Genomic DNA, 18,650 nt, shown 5'->3' with positions numbered 1-18,650 from the left:
GGGGAGGGGAGCGATGTCTTTGTCCATCTTTTCATTCTTAGGCACTTGACGGTAACACGCATGGTACATCTCAAGACACAAGTGCATGTTCATGCAACCTTGACACTGTGCCACCACAGCCAACTGTCCTGCTGCTTTTCTTCCCTCCACACTCAGCAGAAACAGCTCACCTGGAGCAGAGTTTGAGTGAGACAGCGGGCAGACTGTGTTCTCACACACCTGTTATTACGGTCGCAGGACACCAGGGAAGCAAGTGGTCAGTTTCTACGAACAACCTCCTGGGTGAACTAAGCACCGTCCAGATCCTCCTCACTTTTTGCCTCCAAACTGCTCCAGTTCTTGGAGTTATCTGAGGGCTACACTTTCACACAACCTGAACCTCTTTCCTATACTGTCCTGCTTTCTTACACTTGCGTGACAATTTTTGTCTCCTCTCTTTCCCTACAAGATCCAACCTGCTTCTGTCTCTTCCCATCCTCGCAGTTTCTCCTGGAGGATACAAATTCCTCTCCAGTTTGAGGAACAGAGCAAAGTGGAAATGTGTGAGCCCCAGTCTATACTTCATGCAGGACTTGGGACTAAGGCTGGCCCCAGAGTTCGCTCTCAGAGGTGCAGCTGGGTGCAGACCACGCCTCAGTAGAGAGCTCGGGGTTCCACAGGGTCACTGCATCTAATCTTCAAATGGTCTTGTGTATAGAACTCTGTGGCTGACTTTACCTTACAGCAAGTGTCCTTGCTGGGATTGGAGCAGCAATTGCTCCAAGCATTTTCCCACTAGTTTTCAGAGTAACAGTTGTAGTGTGTTTGCTGTTGTTATAATACCATAGATTTGGGTAACACATCAGGAATAGAGGTTGCTTTGTTCACATATTCACAGTTCTGAAGACTGGGAAGGGACCCACATCTGATATGATGGTTTGTGCTGGTGGGGACTCTGCAGAGTTGCAGGTGGCACAGAGCATCACACAGCCAGACTTCGAGCACAGATGCCTCCTCTTCTTCTATAGAGCAGCAGCCCCATCAGATTAGGGCCCTCCTCTCTTGGCCTCATTAGCCTTAATATCTCCCAAAGGCTTCACCTCTACCTCTTAACACCTCATAATGATGATAACACTGCCACATGAGTTTTTCACATCACATAGGCCCACTGTACATGTTGGAAAGGGAAGGTGTGCTTTCCCACATGAGTAGACAAAAAAAAAATTCTCTGTACATTTCTCCCCTTCTCTGTTCTGAAAAATGAAAATAGATTAGGAACTATGTAGTCATGGATAGGCCCCCCAGGGGCAGTGTCGCCCCCCTGGACTTGAGGCACCGGGGATGAGGAAGGAGTACCTTTCAGAACCAGTGGGGGGTAGCAAGCTGGAGCCAGAGACCTGTGAGATGGGGCAGGACAGACCTTGTCATAGTGGCCAGGCCAGGGTCACTAGTGAGAAACCCAAGCCTGTGAGAGGTCACTGCTGGGAGGTTGTCCTCAACAGGGATAGTGGGCAGCTGGGGATGGTGCCCCAGACACAGCGGGTCCCGCCACAGGTACTCAGCTAGAGAGGACCACCCTGAGGCCCGCTGGGCTCTGCTCCTCTTGGGACTAAATGAGTGCTGGGAACTCAGCCCGAAAGCTCTCATTGTGCTCAGACTCATCCAGACGTCTGGGCCCCTCTACATCTCCTGTGGGGTACACTGGGGCTCCCTACCTCCAATATGCCCTGTACACCTGCTTGTCTTTGTACCTGGGATTTCCCCAATCCTCCTTTCCCCAGGCCTTTGCCTTGTACCGCCAGTTCAATTCTGGTGTTCACCTTCCACAGGGCACCTTCAGAAAACCCCTCCCTGCTGTATCTCTACTGTTACTAACTCACCGAATTCCCATTGGTGATTCTGTATTTTCTCATTGGAGCAGCCTCATAGCACACAGTGTTCCTCCCCTTTGTAGGCTAACATGGATTCTTGCTTTCAGTAAAAACGGAATTAGGAGTAAAGCACAGATTTACAAGAAAAGGCTTTAATTAGAGAGTCAGAGAAAATGGTTAAGAGACACTAGTTTGAGGAACTGACAAAGATTAGGCTGGCCCTTAACAAGGGAGAGTAAGAAAAATCAGCAAGGATTCAAGCTGGAGGGATGTGCTCTGATAAAGGTTCATACTGGCTGCCCACTCAGGCAGCGGCAGCTGATGGGCTGGGGTCTGGTTGTCATCATAGTATCTCAGTCCTGGTTTCCTAGCTCCAGAATCCTCATGGCTGAGGGCTGGCTTCCTTTCCATGAAAGGGTTGTCTCTGTGGTGGTTTCAGTCATGTGGGACTCTTGCTTTTCTTGGAATCCCGGTGATCACGGGAATTGAACAATGGCTGGAGACTTCTGGGGGTAGTTCAATGGCCCTGTAAATCTCTCCCCTTGGTGTTGTCACATTCTGTGAACTTGGTGGTGATCAACCTTGTTTTGCCAACTTCTAGGCAGACACTCCCTAAATGATTAACATGTTCAGAGGTAAGAAAGAATGTGACCCAAAGCTTTAGTAGCAAAAGATAAAAAATGGAAAGTTAAGCTCTGTTCTACTTTTAATTACCTATTGGGTATCTGTAGGCCTAAGAGTTACAGTTTTTAGCAAAAATGGTTTTGGTTTCCAGAAAGTCATAAATCATGTTTTTATGGAACAACAGGATCAAGGCCCAGGCTTCTGTCTATTTCAGTCCTTTTGGTGATCTCTGACTGTGTGGTGACCATGTCATATCCACTCTGTCTGTTACTGGGATGCTGGCCAGGCAAAGAGTAATGCAGTGAGGACCAACAGGGGCCAGGAACTTGGCTAGCTGCAGCCTGGGCGCCTCACAGGATGGAAAACTATAGTGTGGAGAACCCAATGGCTAAAGCCATGGAAAGAGTTCACCATCAGACAAATAATTAAAATGACAGCTGGGGCCCCTTCCTCTCCTTCCCTGCTTATGAGCTTTGATAAATATGTATTACCCTCCCACAATGTATGGCACCATCTCCTCACCCATGAGAGGCTCCATGGTTTGGTCAGTGGAGCACCCAGGATGGGGCAGGGTTGGACCTCTCTCCCTCTTTCTTTCTTGCCATTAGTGCTAAACATGTTGAGACTCCAGGCGTCTGGAAAGTCTACTGGAACTGCCCCGCAATCATGCCAAGCCTCCAGGATGGGAGAAGGTATGAGTGTGTGTAGGGGCTGCACACACACACAGTTTGTCTCCATCCTACAAAGGCAGAGCCGGCATGTTGGGCATACCAATGTGCAGGCTTCCCAGCTCAACCTGAATTTCAAATAAACTGCACAGTGTAGTAACCTTCATGCAAAATCCAAGTTTCTGCCAGGCATCTTGTGTTTGATCACCATCTTCACCATCTCCTGCATGATGTAGCAACACAGCAGGCAAGCTGCTAACTCAATGCACAGATGGGGCCCATGGTCTGCCCACAGTCCTCCAGAATATCAAGTGAACTTTTGCCACTGAGAGACTTCCCCTGTGGCCACCTTTCTCTGTTTGCCAGAGCACTAAAATGTGAATCCCTTGGAGTTTAACTCTCCATCTCTGTGCCTTCCTCCTTTAGAACAAGGACTGGGCCTCCTGATTTCAAGTCTGCACACAAAATATTTATCATGTGTATTCCTTTACAAGTGATCTGGTGATCTGCAACTGATACAGCCCGCCCCCGGCAGGCAGTGGTGGTCATCTTCCTTCCTTTTCCATCATTACCTCTCCTCTTCCAAGTTGGTCATATACATGGGCACACACACAGTCACGTGTGTGTGCACATGCACACACACATGGATATATACATATATGTGCACACACACATATACACATGTACTTATGTGTACCTACTGTCAGCCCTCTTTACTGCAAGCTCAGTAACTGCTGGAAGACACAGGGCACACTCACAAAATGAGAGCTACAGTCAGGCCAGGCACTCAACAACAGGAACGGCCTAGTATGGGTGCTGCCATTACTGTGACAGAGCCCAGTGCCTGAAACAGACTGTCTGGGTGACAATGGGCATATGGCAGGCCTGGGAGGTGAGGGACTTCTTTAAGGGGATGTCTCCCAAGGCCTCGGGTAAAGAGGATCATGAGAGAAATGTCAATTTACAGCACCAGGTTCCTCCTGGGAGTTCAGACATCCAGGTCCATGCAGGGCCTGACAGTTTAAATCCCACAGGGAATTCTTTTCTTCTGAGAAGATGGGAACCATTGCTCTCAGTCCTTGAGCCGACAGTAGCCCATGGCTGCCTTGATGAGAGCGAGCTTTCTGCCTGGACTCTGGTCCTCATGTCCTGGGCAAAGAGTGGGGAGGAGCTCCAAGGACTCTTGCTCTGCTCTTTTTGGGGGCAGGCTGGTGACCACCCAGAGCTTCAAATGCAGCTGTCAAGGAACTGGCTCCAGGTCATGGCAGCACAGGGACACAGGACTCAGTTGGGTTAGCAGAGAACTCACTCATCCTGCCCTCTTCCTCCAGTTTAAAAAAAAAAAGTAGCTAGGTGAATGAAAGACACAGAAAACAATGTCTGTCATATCCACAGGCTCTGTCCTGTTTCTCTGGAGTAAATAGCAGGCTGAATTTACCAGCAAGTGCCTTTGCGTGAGGCACAGTAGAAGCTGGGTTCTCCATCCTAGGCCAGTCAGGGGACTGTGGCCCTTTATGGGCTGAACTGTGTCCTCTGAGGAAGTAGGTTTTTGTCCTAACCCTGCTGAGTATCTGTGAATGTGACCTTATTTAGAAACAGAGTCTCTCCAGAGGCAATCAAGTAAAGATGAGGCCATGCTAGGTGACAGTAGGTCCTGGCCCCAATTGCTGGCATCTTTTTTAGGGACTTGGAGGCTAAGAAACACAGAAGATGCCATAAATATGTAGCAGAGGCTGGAATGATGCTGTTTCATGGAATACCTGGGACCACAGAGGCTGAAAGAGGCAAGAAGGATCTTTCCCTGAAGTCTCCAGAGCAGACACAGCCTGCCCACCTGACTCTAGACTTCTGGCTTCTGAATATGAAAGAATATGGCTATTGTTTTCAGTCACCATGTGATGGTGTTTGTCATGGAGGGTATAGGCAACACATAGAGTACATTACCTTCAGAAACAAAGCAATAACAATAATGAGGTCCATCAGCTGACCCAGAAAGTGTTGGGCTAAAATTGGTACATCTGATAACAAGCACCTGGGAACTAAGCTCCTCGCAGACACAGTAAACCAGGCATCTTGTGAACCAGGCCAGGCAGGAGGCAGCAGGGACCACCAAGGTTATGTGACAGATACTACCTCTGGGTTCAGGGAAATGTAGTCTGTGTGGCACTCAGGGACTGTGCTAAGGAAAGTGTTGGGCACATATCATGGATGGCTGGACATGTCTCACTGGTAATCTTTGGCTGTGTGGCTGGTGCTTGGAGTGTGGACCAAAGATTACTCTGGTGGTTGCATTCTCCTTTGAGAAAGTTCACAGTAAACCAGGGCCTGGTTACCAGCTCCACCAGCTGGACCCTCTGGTGGGCTGGTTCACATCCAGTCTGGGAGATAAACACATTGATGCTCCATTCTTGACTAACCCAGCCTACTGCCCCGTGTGCTGCACAATCCTGCTGTTTCAAAATAAATTCTTCTCTGAAATGTCATGAAAACTTTTGATCTAGTTTCTTCAGTAAAGGTTATTCAAAAAATAACTTTATCCCTATAGAGATTATCTGTTCTGTTTTGTATTCCATCCTGGTAAAACTGGTCAGTTCTATTTATAAATACGGGAGTAAAATGAGTCGCTGACTAATTTAGGAGCTCTGAAGACCATTTAAGTAGTAGGTAAAGATTTGAGGCCAGATTACAAAAAGAGTTTAGATCTCTTAAAAACATCATTTCCCCACTTGTTTGTCCTCATAGTAAATGTGTTTGTGGTGTTATCAGCTCCATCACTTACAGCTCTGTGGCCGCAAGTACATTTTGATCTTTTGGCCTCAATTTCTTCATAATTAAATTGTGAAAATAATAATTAAGCATGGCTATTATTAAAAAATGAGGTGATGTGGGAATCCAGGGAACTGATGCTCAATTAATTAGCTTCTTCCTCTTACTTCAAAAAAATCACAAAAATATTTTCTTAAATCACAAAAATATTCCTTTTTCTGATCACAAGCAAGTCATACAGTTTTTATTTTCCTTTGGAACAGAGGGACATGGGCTCCATGCTGGCTAAGTGCTGTACATGTTACACTTCCAGTCCTTTGGAAATGTTTTTCTCTTGTTTTTGAGACAAGGTCATGCTAAATTGCTCAGACTGTTCTCGGGCTCTCAATTCTCCTACTTCAGCCTCCTGATGCAACCCTGATGTTGGCTGAGATCATCATGTATGACATCGAATTGACTTCTGTGAGCCTGCACAAAGAGCCAAGCCAAGTGGTACGTTTTTGTGCTGGCCTGGGGACAGCTCTATTGTGCCCCCTTTACTGACTCTGTGGTGTTAGCATTGTCCTGGTAATGCAGACTCCAAAGACTTGAGGCCTTGTAATGAAACTTTCTCATTTGCACCCAGTGCTACCAAGTTTGGTGGCCACTCCATAAAACATTCTTAGACTTCCTTATTGTTTTTAATTTTCACCTCTGGATCCTCATCCATTCATGCACTCAGCTATTTTCTATCTAACAATTTTCTTTATTCTATTTCCCCTGTTGTCTGTCTTATGCATTATGACGGCCATGATTTCTTTAAAATGTTGCGATCACAAATCTTTCCTTGGTCATTCAGCTCTCTTCTCAATCCAACTGGGCCAGTCCAAGACCACGTGTTTTGACCCAGCCCTGGCTTTCATCCTGCTGGTCTCACAGCAGTCTACCCTGCACTCAGCTGCAGGCAATAGCTTTAAGGATGGAGGATGGGGTCTGGAACCCAGAGGTCTAAGCTGAGCTCAGTGATTTCACAAGGTATGAAGTCTTTGTCTCCATCTTCCCAGCAGGGCCTTCTTCCTGTCTTCAGGGAAGCACACAGTTTCTGTGGCAGCTCCTGCCACCTGCTCCTTCTCCAGTCGCCACATCCTCTTTTCTGCAACGGGAGTGTCATGAGTTTACTTGATGTACTTTCTATACTGCTAACCCACCTCCTTCAAGGTGAAAGCATTGTCTTCTCTAAGCTTCCTTGGCTTAGGTCTTCTCTGTCTATATTGTTGGTGCTCTGATGCCCACAGTCCTGCTGACTCTGCAGAACTGACTTTCTCGGGGTGTGTTAATTCCAACAGACAGAAAAGTTTTCCCAGAAGTGTGCTCTTTGACCCAACCAACTCAATCCTCTCCCCAAATCTGCCTCTTCCACCCCAGGCCTTATTCTCCTGCTCTAGCTACCCTGAGTCAATTAGCGGATGGCTTCAGGCCATGCCCAGAGCTGGAGCTCAGGGATCCTACACCTGTTTAGCTTGTTTCCTCTGCCTTGTGGGTTCCTTTCCCTGAAAGCCACAATGAAGGCACTGCCCACCTCTTTCCATTGTTCCTTTTATCTCCCAACCCACCCTGGACCTAGTGATTCTCCCTTAGGGCCTGAGAAGTGAGGTACAGCCCCTCCCTCTGAAAACATGGATAAATTATGTTTTTCCTTCCAGAGTCTCTTGATTTATTTGCCTCTACAGGCCTGAATAATAATACAATCTGCATTGAAGGCACTTTTCAAGGGAGCAATCACAGGAACTATGGGTCTTTCCTTAGGAGGCATTTATGGCTTGGACAGCCCTACACCCCACAGGGTAAAGGCACCTACAGTCACCGGGGCTGAGAAAGGCAAGAGAAATGTAGGGAAAGAGATGGCAAATCCAGATGGCAGAGATCTAAAGGCCTAAATAAACAGAAGGATGGCACAGAGCACATGCTGTGGTTATACAGAGAACCAAAATAAAAAGACGGGGAAAACATTTAAATTACATGGAAATCTCCCTGGAAAAGCCATGTGACAACAGTCTTGAGAGAGGAGAGAAAAACTGATGATGGCACCAGAAGCATAGCTCCACCCTGAGTTGGATTTGCCAGACCAGGCGCCTGGAGTAGAGACCCTGAACGGAGTTGGATGATCTATCTGTTTACTCAGCCTTCATGGGAATCAGACTGGGGGCAAAGCTGGTGTAAGCTGTTTCAAGTTTTGGGCAAAAGCCAGACTCCCTCTTTCCATAACAAGGGCTTTGTATCTGCAGGGGTGTAGGGTTCTGTCTCCTGCCGGGTTACGTTTTCTTCTCCATCCACGTCCTGTTGCTCTTCTCCATCCCGAGGGCCTCTTCCACTTGTTATTATGCACAGCTGGGACTCCACCAAGGTGAAAGCAGGTAGAACAGGACTCAGCTGTGAGTAAGAAGGGCCAAAATAACATAGTTTTATTACAATACAGATCTGAAGAGTTGAGGGAGATCCAGGTTCTGAATACGGCCAAGTCAGCTGATTGGACACACTGTAAAGGGCCTGAAAAACACACTCAGTTTCTTTTCCCAGGAAAGGGCTCATATGAGATTGTGCTGCCTAGCGTCCTTGGGGACACAGCAAACTTGTCTATTACTCCTTCATCATGGAATCTGAATTCGCAGAGTCCTTAGAGTTCAAAATAATTGGTGTGGAGTTTACCATTGTGTCTATATTCAGCCAGCAGAGAGGAAGGAGTTAAGAGGCATAGGCAAGTCAGCTTGCTAGGTCTAAATGTTAACTGTCACCAAAATGTTAACTGTCACATGTTAAAGGTTTTGTCCCCAGGTTGGCACTATTGGGAGGTGGTGGAACTTTTAGGAGGTGAGCCTAGTGGAGCATACTTAAAATACTGAAGGTGTTCCCTACAAGGGGCTTGTGACACTCAGTCCTTCCTCTTCCTTGGTGCTTCTTGGTCATGAGGTAAGCAGTTTACCCCACAATGTGCTCCTTGCTTGCCTATGAGGTATTCCTACCAGAGGCCTACAAGCAACAGATCCACCTGGAGTGGAATCTCTAAAACCATGAATCAAAACACAGCTTTTAAGTCCTTACAAGTTTATTATCTGGGAATTCTTTCAGAGTGATAGAAAGTTCATTGCCACTCAGTTACCTCATAAAGAAGGTCATAGGCAACAGTCCTGTAGTAGCTAGGGTTTCAGAACAGCTCAGGAAAGACCTGGTTTCTGTGACGGATGCACTCAGGAAAGGGTCCTGGGAAAGTCAGGCCTTTGTGTGTGTTTGTGAGTATTTAGGAAGATGTGTGCCACTTATACAGGAGATGTGTATTTATTATATTATTATTATTATTATTATTATTATTATTATCATCATCATTATATAAATCAATGTAACAACAGCAACAGCATGAAGAATCATTAACAATTCCACACTGTAGTCCTTCATCTGTGGGCATTCATTCTAAAACCCCCAGTGGATGCTTAAAACCATATGTAGTACTGAACCCTACATAAACCATGTTTTATTACCATCAACCTCATCAACTTCAGCATAGTCTGTCTTTCATTTTTCAATGTTAAGAACTTTCACTTTCTCACATAAGTACTTTACAGCTTCTTCTTGGCAAATTAAAATTGAAAGCATCACCCTTCTTGTTCCTTGGGGTCAATATGGAGTAAAATAGGATTACTTGAGCACTGCTAGGTGACTAATAGGCAGGTAGCACACACAGCATAGATAATCTGAACAACAGGAAGATTCAGGGTGTAGGTGGGGCAGAGCAGGATGATGTGAGATTTCATCATGCTACTCAGAATAGGGAAAAAGCAAGAACTTATAAACTGCTTATTTTTGGAATTTTCAATTTAGTACTTTTGGACCATGAGCAACTAAAATTATAAAAAGTGAAACTACAGATAAGGGAGGACTACTGTAGCAGGTAATGTTCAAAATGCTCCATGTACTTTGATTCGTTTAGTACATGCCCAGGTCACAGAGCTCATAACTGACTAAGCTAAAATTTTAAGCAGCCACATCCACACACCCTCCCCTTGACCCAGGGGTGTCCTGGTAAATGTTTAATGATGTTCTCCCCAAACAAAAACACTTGGTATTGGCCTCTGCCAAATCTTGTGATGCCATACTCCCAGTTATCAGCATGACATCACTGAGCAAAGCTGGGAAGGGGTCAGCGTCTGCTGTGTTATGGCATCGTGTTTTGTTATAACATCACACAATGTTTCTAATACACATACAATGTAGATTTAAGTAACCTCAAGAGAAAAGATGTACAATGTGGCAAAATGATTAAGACCTGATAAGTTTTTGAGTTTTGGTTTTTTATTTTTAATATGATTTAATTGTGAGTTTTCCCATTTAATCTTGAATAACTATTTTTTAATGACCCGCTTGTAAAATTCCTGGCAACTTAACAGTTGGCTCTTGTGACCCAGTACAAGCTGACTCCAACCTTCACTGCCACAACCAGCATACTTTACAAACAACTTTAAACTAAATATTACACATCTATACTCCTTATAAAATAATGATTTCTTTCATCTTTAGCCAACTGGAACTTCTGCCTCCTGACCAATGTCCTGTCTCTCCTATTCATTTCTGTTCTGTCTCCAACATCTTGGTACTAATAAATAAAATTAAAATACACATTTAAAATTCCCACATTCTCAGGAGAAAATTCAGCTCTCTTTGCTGCCTTATTTTTTGCCAACTCACTCTTTCCCTGACTGATATTAGCAATGCATGTGATTTATCAAGGAAATGCAGCACTATTTCAGAAAGGCTCTTGGGAGGAGCTCTTCAAGTTTTTTCCATTATGTATGCATGTATGTATGTGTGTATTTTGTGTGTGTGTGTATGTGTGCATGCGCGTGTTTGTGTGTGTGTGTGTGTATGTGTGTGTTGAGACAAGGTCTTGCTATGTACTTCAGGCTGGCCTCAAACTCATGGTGATCGTCCTACCTCTGCCTCCTGAGTGCTGGGACTACAGCACATTTTAGACATGCGAACTCCATGTAGGGTGCCTAAGCACATTTCACAGTACAGTGAGCTCTATGTGGGAGTCCCTGTGTACAATCTCAGATGTCATTAATTATTGTGTATGGGCCTTTTCAGAATATAATCTTTGGATGATGTGGACTGAGATTATGGATATTTTATTTTATTTTTTAATTGAGTTTATTGGTACATTTTAGGTATACAGTACAGTTAAATTCATTATTGGGATCTTGTACCTTCACATGACAGGTCTTGGTTCTCATTTTTTCCCCTTGTCCCTGACCTCCCTTCACCCCCTCCTCCCCTCCCCATTTACAAATATTTTATTTCCATCTTTTCATTTTCTCACATTATTTTCTTTTCCCTTACTACCTTTCCCCTATCCTTCCCACTTTCCCTACACGTTTAGCCCTTTTTCTTCCCATTTTTCACAATGTCGGTTATCTCATTAGGATCTTATGTACTATTACAGTTTATTCAAACCAGAGAAACTATTTGGTATTTACACATGTGTGACTTATTTATTTCACTTAGGAGTATATCCTTAATATGTATCCATTTTCCTTTGAATGAATCTAATTTATCATTCTTTATGGCTGAGTAATATTCCATTTTATAGAAAAACTACATCTTCTTTATCCAGTTTCCAACTGATGGGCAAATGGGCTATTTCCAAGTTTTAGCTATTACAAACTGTGCCACTATACTAGACTTAATTGACAGATTCAGTAGAGTAACCAGATACAAGGTGAACACCCCAAAATCAATAGCCTTCTCATACACAAATAACAGAGTCACTGAGAAATTAGGGAAACAATTCCTTTCACAATAGCATCCAAAAAAATGAAGTATTTAGAAATCATTCTAACAAAAGAAGCAAAAGACCTCTACACTGAAAACTATAGCACTCTGAAAAAAGAAATCAAAGAGGATATAAGAAAATGGAAAGATATCCCCTGCTCCTGGGTAGGAAGAATCAACACAGTGAAAACGGCCATACTACCAAAACTGCTATACAGATTCAATGCAATGCCAATTGAAATTACAACACTATATTTCACAGAACTAGAAAAAAGAATCCAAAAATTCATATGGAACCAGAAGAGACCTAGAATAGCAAAAGCCATCCTAGGCAACAGAGACATGGTAGCGGGTATAACATATAACAATTCCCAATTTCAAACTATACCACAAAGCCACTGTGATAAAAACAGCATGGTACCGGCAAAGAAACAGACCTGAGGATCAGTGGAACAGATTGGAAGACAGAAAAACAAATCCAGATGTACTCAGCTATGTCATTTTTGACAAAGGAGCCAACCATCCTCACTGGAGGAAAGATAGCCTCTTTAATAAATGGCATTGGAAAAACTGGATTTCAACCTGCCAAAGATTAAAACTGGACCCTTATATTTCACCATGCACGAGATTATGGATGTTTTATCTTCTGAAGGGCCAGACACTATGTAATTAACCACTCATTATTTGAATATTTGATAAATAGTATAATGCTGTACACTATTTGATTAGCTTGTTACTGAGCCTTAGAAGAGAAGCTGTTCATAAAAATCAGAGTTGTCTAGAAGTCAACCTTAAGTGAACGTCATGCGACTGTGGAATTATATATCTTCTGGGCCTATGTTGAAGAGCAGGGTTGAGGTGTGTGAATGAAGATGCAAAAGGAAGAGTGAAGCACAGTCTTGCAAAACTTCCATCTAAAGACATCTCACTGTGCCCATTTGGCTCCTGGCAGCACTGCAGCTTATGTACTCAATTTTCCTGAAAATGTACTAAATAAAACATACACAAACACAGCTGATGAACTGATGAGAGAAAATCTCTGGATTCCCAGATCAAGGGTTGAATTCAGACAACTATGCTGAGTTTGGATTTCCTACAGGCAGACAGACTCAAGAGCTAACTTCAATGCAGGTAGATTTTTTGGGGGTCATAATTTTGAGTTTGAAATGTTTAAGAGACTATGGTTGGAGTCACGGCAAGCCTTTCCACCTTTTTTCCCTAGAAGCTATAGCTACTGGACTGAAAGTAGAAATACCTGCTTAGGAGGAGCTAGGCCTCCTAAAGTAAAAGATGTCCTGAGACAGGCCAATATTTTGGCATCTTAGGCTTGTGGATGCTGCCAATTCTCCTCACCATTATGCATATCTTTAAAAGACTTGAGTATTTCACCTATTTTAGAGCTTGCAAGATGTCCTCAAATCCTAGGAGAAAGTCAGAAGTGAGCGTCATGGTCGAATAAATCCTTGTGAACTGTCCAGATGAATCAATTCTATGCTTTATTTATAGGCACACAATAAAAAAAATTGAAAGAAAAAAAACAGGCTAAGGGCAGCATGAACAAATAGTAATGACTCCAGAATAAACAAAGTTGATGCAGCAGCTGGTAGTCATGGTATATACCTGTCATCTCAGTATGCAGGAGGCTAAAGTAGGAAAGTAGGAGCTGACTAAGCCAGGAGTTCAAGAGCAGCCTGGGCACCATAGATAGGCTCTGTCTCACAACAAACAAACAAAAAAGATAATCTACAGAAAAGAAGGGGCATATTTAAGTCTCTGGTCAGAATTCAAGAAGACATGATATCCATAAATTAAAAGCAGACTACTCACATATTGCATGGTTTTTCTTTCGTGAGAAACATCAAGTATAAATAAAGAGCAAAGTTAAAAATAGATACTAGGCAATAGGTAGGTAGATCTTTCTTAAATGTTAAGGGTATCAAGGAATGGGGAATGGGGGAGGGATTAAAAAAAGAATTAAAATGTGTTATGTACACATACAAACTCCACACAAGGAATGTGAACATACACTACAAACATGTTTTAAAAAAGAGAGAATAAAGAGATGGGTGGAGAGGGTAGAGGAGGAAGAAAAACGTAGTTAAACACAGGAATTAAGATGTATTATATACATGTACAAACTCCCTACAGGGAAGGCAAGCATCATAAACTACAAACATGTCATAATACAAACAAACAAACAAAGATTACAAACAGACAAAAAACCAGATTACTCTTCCAAAGGAAAAACAGAATCATCTCATGGACTTAAACACTTTGTACCTTTAGAAACAATGCAATAGAACTAATTTAAAATAACTCGAGCAGTCAATGTTGGTAGCTGGTATAACAGGCAGAAAATCACAGATTAGGTAATTTTCCAATATCATAGTATTTGTACAAATATTTTAAACTCACAGAAGAAAGTAAATGTAATGCACACAAGGGATATGCATATGCAAGTAGGCAAAGGATGTGCCCTAATATCTTGATGAGGCTGACTTTTAGGAAATGGCATAGGAAAAGAGAAAAAAATGGAAGACACTGAAAAGAAGGAATCTTTCTACAATGTTTTTATTTCTTTTACAGCAAGACTCCAGCGGAACATCCAGTGATATCATCTTGGCTGTGATGCAGATTTTCTCTATTGCTGATAGAGATGCAACTGGCAAACGGTGTATTTAAAAGGGACCACTGAAAATGTTCTGAAATATGCGTACACCTGGGAAACTATTACCATAATCAAGATTTGAAAATTACCTATCAGCCGCCCCCAAAGCCTCCTGGTGCTCCTTTATACCCCTTCTTCTGCCCTCCCTCAGGCACATATATACGAATATGCTTTCAGTCACTGTACGTTTGCTTCCACTTCCTAAGACTGAACGTGAATGGAATCATACAGGATGTATGTCTGTTGTTGTAGTGTCTATAGCATTATATCCCATTTGAATAATAAAGTAATATGTAGTAGCAAGTGGGCTTTTAAACCCTAGCTATCTTCTACAGGGAGACCAAACTGGCTTTTGCTTTTTTTGTTTTCTGCTTGATGTCTTTCCTCCCTAGTAGCTCTCTGACTCTGATGTAGTGAGACTAAACTACTTGGGCTGGTGTCACTGAACAAAATAATCAGCCTGAAGGACTCTGAACATTACACAGTTTCAGCTTTCAAAGTAGTCATGATTATTAAACATAATCTTGAACATAACCAAAGTTAGAAATGCAGAGACACTTGTGGTTAAAGTCAGCAACTTGGAATCTTTCATCACTGAGAATAAAGTTGAGAGAAGGAACATAAAATGTCTAGGCTCTCTAGGTCAAAAGTTGTCATTAGCTCATTCATGGGACATTTTCTTTCCCATGTTCATCTTGGCTCTCCCTCCATCTCACGTCAGAGATGGTATAATTTGTAGGGTCAGGCAGATAACAACCACTGAGAAAATTTTACTGAAATAAATTTTATGTTCCAGTTATCATTTGATGCACAGAAAAAAAAAATCCTCTATTTAATGACACCGGCAACCATTTTACTGTGCTCCCAGTTCCTGTAGTCAGGAGTTCCGACATGTACCAGAGATGACTTCAGACACGTGTCCAAGGCTTCAGCTGGAAACACCTGAAACTCGGCCAGCTGGGAGTTGGAATCATCTGGAAGTTTTTTACTCCCATGGAATGACTTAAAGACTGCAGTTTTCAAATGCAGACTCGCATGATTACAGATAACGATTATGAATTGCAAAAAAAGTAGCTGAAAGAGTTGTGGATGTTTTCACCATAAAGAAATGATGTTTGAGTAAATAGCCTTACCCTGATTTGAGCAATATACAATTTATCTATGTAGTGAAACATCACAAGATAACCTGTAACTATGCACAATTTTTCTATATCAATAAAAATGCTTTAAAAAGAAAAAAAGGACTTGACTCTGCAGAGCTTTGTGCCTGCTCATGGGCTCTGTGTGTGCTATAGGCTTCTCACAGCCTGGAAACTTGGCACCAAGAAGGTGCATTCAAGAGGAATCATCAGAGCAAGTGATCCAGGAGAGCCAGGTGGGAGGGCATCCTTCTTCTGACCATGTTCTGAGGCCAGCCAACTTCATAGGGGCAGTTACACCTCAATTCTAACGAGGAACAGGACAGTCATGAAGACATGGTGAGGAAGAACACGTAAGGTACAATATGCACTAATTCAGTAGCCCTATCAGAACATCAGGGGTTTGGAAAATAAGAAAGAGATTTATTTCTCTTACTTCTGGGGCTTCAAGACCAATTCTGGTTCTGAGAGGTTGAGGTAGGGGGAGATAGAGTTCAAAGTAAAAAGAAGTACAGAGAGAGAGAGAGAAACTGTTCACTTTCTTTTTAAAATAAGGACATTAAAGCTATCAGATCAGAGCCCACTCTTATAACCAAAGTTAACCTTAATTATTTCCTTAGAAGGCCCCACTCCAAATAAAGCAATACCAGAAATTTGGATTCCAATATATGAATTCAGTCCAGTGAGGGACTGTATAAACCTCCGTCCCTAACAGTTGTTGATTCTGTCTCTGAAAATACAGTCTGTTCCAGAGTGAACCGAGCAGGGGAGGAAAGGCCCAAGTTCCAATATGTAGCATTGTCTTTGAATGACAAAAAGGACAAGAAAGATAGAGCAATAAAGGATAATTTATAGGAGGAAAAAAATCAGCATGGCTTGGTGGTAGAAAAACAAAAATAAAAACAAAGAAAATTTCTAAATTAGAAGCCAAGTATTCCACTGGATTCTTTACTTGTTAATTGTGAGACATTCTGCAATTGTTTGACCGAATTTTTTCACCAAAATCAAAAAAAGGTGCCAGAGCAACCAGCAAGAGCCTGTGTCCAAAATCATATGCTTTTATGGCTTCTTTCATGATTCATATTTTTTTCTCTAATTATCTGCTTCTTCTCATTCTTTCTGTTATAAAGATTATCCTTTTTTTTTTTTTCTTTTGGAAACACTGAATATCTCTATGTCTTGGACAATGGTGGTTTGAAAAATAAAATTGAAAACATTTTGAGTCTATACATGCAGCACCCTTTATTTTAGATAGTTGATAGCATCTTACTCTGGATTCTTGGTGATAGAGTTTGTAGGGAAGAGCATGCTTTATGTTTTTTTTTTGGAGGGGGTGAATGAAAGGAAAAAAATCACTAATCTCTGCTGGTTTAAATCATCTCTCACTAATAAATGGAAGAAAAACTTTGAACTTTTGCACTGAGTCTACTCTTTGTTTCTCTCCAAGCGTCCTATCACCTATCTTGTCAAGAGCCACGAGAAAGCTCTACAGCCCAGAGGGTGACTTCTACAGGCTGGGAGCTCCTGAGCACCCCTGGAGCTTGACCTATGCAGAATATAGCTAGCCCCTGAGTACCTGTGGATCAGCCCACTAATGGATGCCACAGAGGGCCCCACTGGTCAAGAGCGTGAGCCTTGGGAAACAACTCTTTTCTGAAACACAAGCTTCTTACCTTCTCTGACCCACAGGTTCTCCCCGCGTTCTGATCCCCACTTGAGGCTAGAAGAAGGTGAAGCCAAACTTTTGCCAGGAAACCAGTGAAATGAATGAACAAGACTCCGTCAAGGAAATCCAAGAGAAGCTTTACTGTGTCTTATTTCTACAGGGAAACTTACTCTGAACCTGTTTTTTCTCCACGTAGCTATCGGTTAATATCTCAGGTAGGTTCTGTGGTGTGGGACACCTTTTTGTTATAGGCATAGTCTCGTCTCAGTAACTGTACTGGTCAGTCCAGTGTAATGATTAAACTTCAGATATGCTCATATTTTAAAATTGTCCCGTTTGCCATCCCAAGCATGTTTCAGTACCAGAATGCAGTAAGGGAATTGGGAAAAGTATGGGTGTGCCCCTTTTCTCTACCTTCTGCCAGTCAGCCTCAAAGTCAAGTGGAAGTACAATTTGCTGTAAAAGTTGCCATCTTTGTCTTTTCATGAGGGAAGGCAGCCTCAGTCACCATCTCTAATCAGTGTTTTGTTTTTTTTTTCAAATAAGTCTCAGGAAACAGATCTAACTCTCCAGGCCCAAGATATAGATACATGCTCACCTCTCTCAGTGGCCTCCCAAACCCATTCGCAGGGGAAAGATGACTGAGTGACCTGTTCATCCTCATTAATGATGGACAGCAGCACAATGTCAGCTCTCTGAAGAATTCCTCTTTCCTCTGCCATTCCTGGTGATAGGTGGGTGAGATAGGCCAGTTCTGTCTCTTTTGCTTTCACAAACTCTTGGCAGGCCCCATACAGCTGGTTCAGCTTCTTGCTTTAGTATTTAGCTCATGTTACCATGTTCTGATACAGTTTCACTAGGCACAAGTGACTAATCCCAACTATGAATGCACAGTGATTTTAAAATTATGTGATTTTGAAGAGTTTGTGGAAAAAGTTTTTTTTTAAAAAAAAAATCTCATCAGTACATATTGCTTATATACTGAAATAATACTTCGGAAATGCTGGGCTAAAGAAAATACAAACAGTCCCCCTATTATGGCTTATGATAGTCAAGGAGCATGTGTACTCTATTACAGTTAATTTAACCTGTTTCTTGCTATAATTTTTTTAAATACGTCTACTAGAAAATTTGAGTCTACCTGTGTTACTTCTATATACTTCTGTTTGGGGGTGAAGCTCCAAGCCAGACACAGCTAGTGTTCTGTTTTAAAAGGAAGATCTGTCACACAAAGACCACGAAGAGTCAAGGGACTAGCTCAGCTCATTGAGAGATTCATCAGTAATTCCTACACTAGTTTCTGGGCTGGAAGCTGGATGACACAGCACCCAGTGCAATATGATGGCTTGGATATCAAATGTTCTCCCCAAGGTTTTGTCCCCAACTAATACCTTTGTAGAAAATACTTGGATCCTTGGCTCTGCCCTGCCCCTCCTCTCTCTCCCCCTTCTCTTTCTTCCTCCCCTGCCC

At 42.7% G+C, this 18,650-nt stretch overlaps 1 long non-coding RNA gene across 1 annotated transcript in view; it reads right to left on the bottom strand.

Annotated features, from left to right (window-relative positions):
- Positions 1 to 2,006: 2,006 nt before the first annotated feature.
- The window catches only part of LOC104850575, a 28,576-nt gene continuing 11,932 nt past the window's right edge, over positions 2,007 to 18,650 (bottom strand). Inside the window, exon 3 of the long non-coding RNA XR_777019.3 lies at positions 2,007 to 8,317. This is a non-coding gene — a long non-coding RNA (uncharacterized LOC104850575). The remainder of the gene's footprint in view (positions 8,318 to 18,650) is intronic.

This window comes from Fukomys damarensis, unplaced genomic scaffold (assembly GCF_012274545.1).
Source record: "Fukomys damarensis isolate Sample0158 unplaced genomic scaffold, DMR_v1.0_HiC HiC_scaffold_27, whole genome shotgun sequence".
NCBI lineage: Eukaryota > Metazoa > Chordata > Mammalia > Rodentia > Bathyergidae > Fukomys > Fukomys damarensis.
This window is presented reverse-complemented; position numbering and strand designations above follow the sequence as displayed.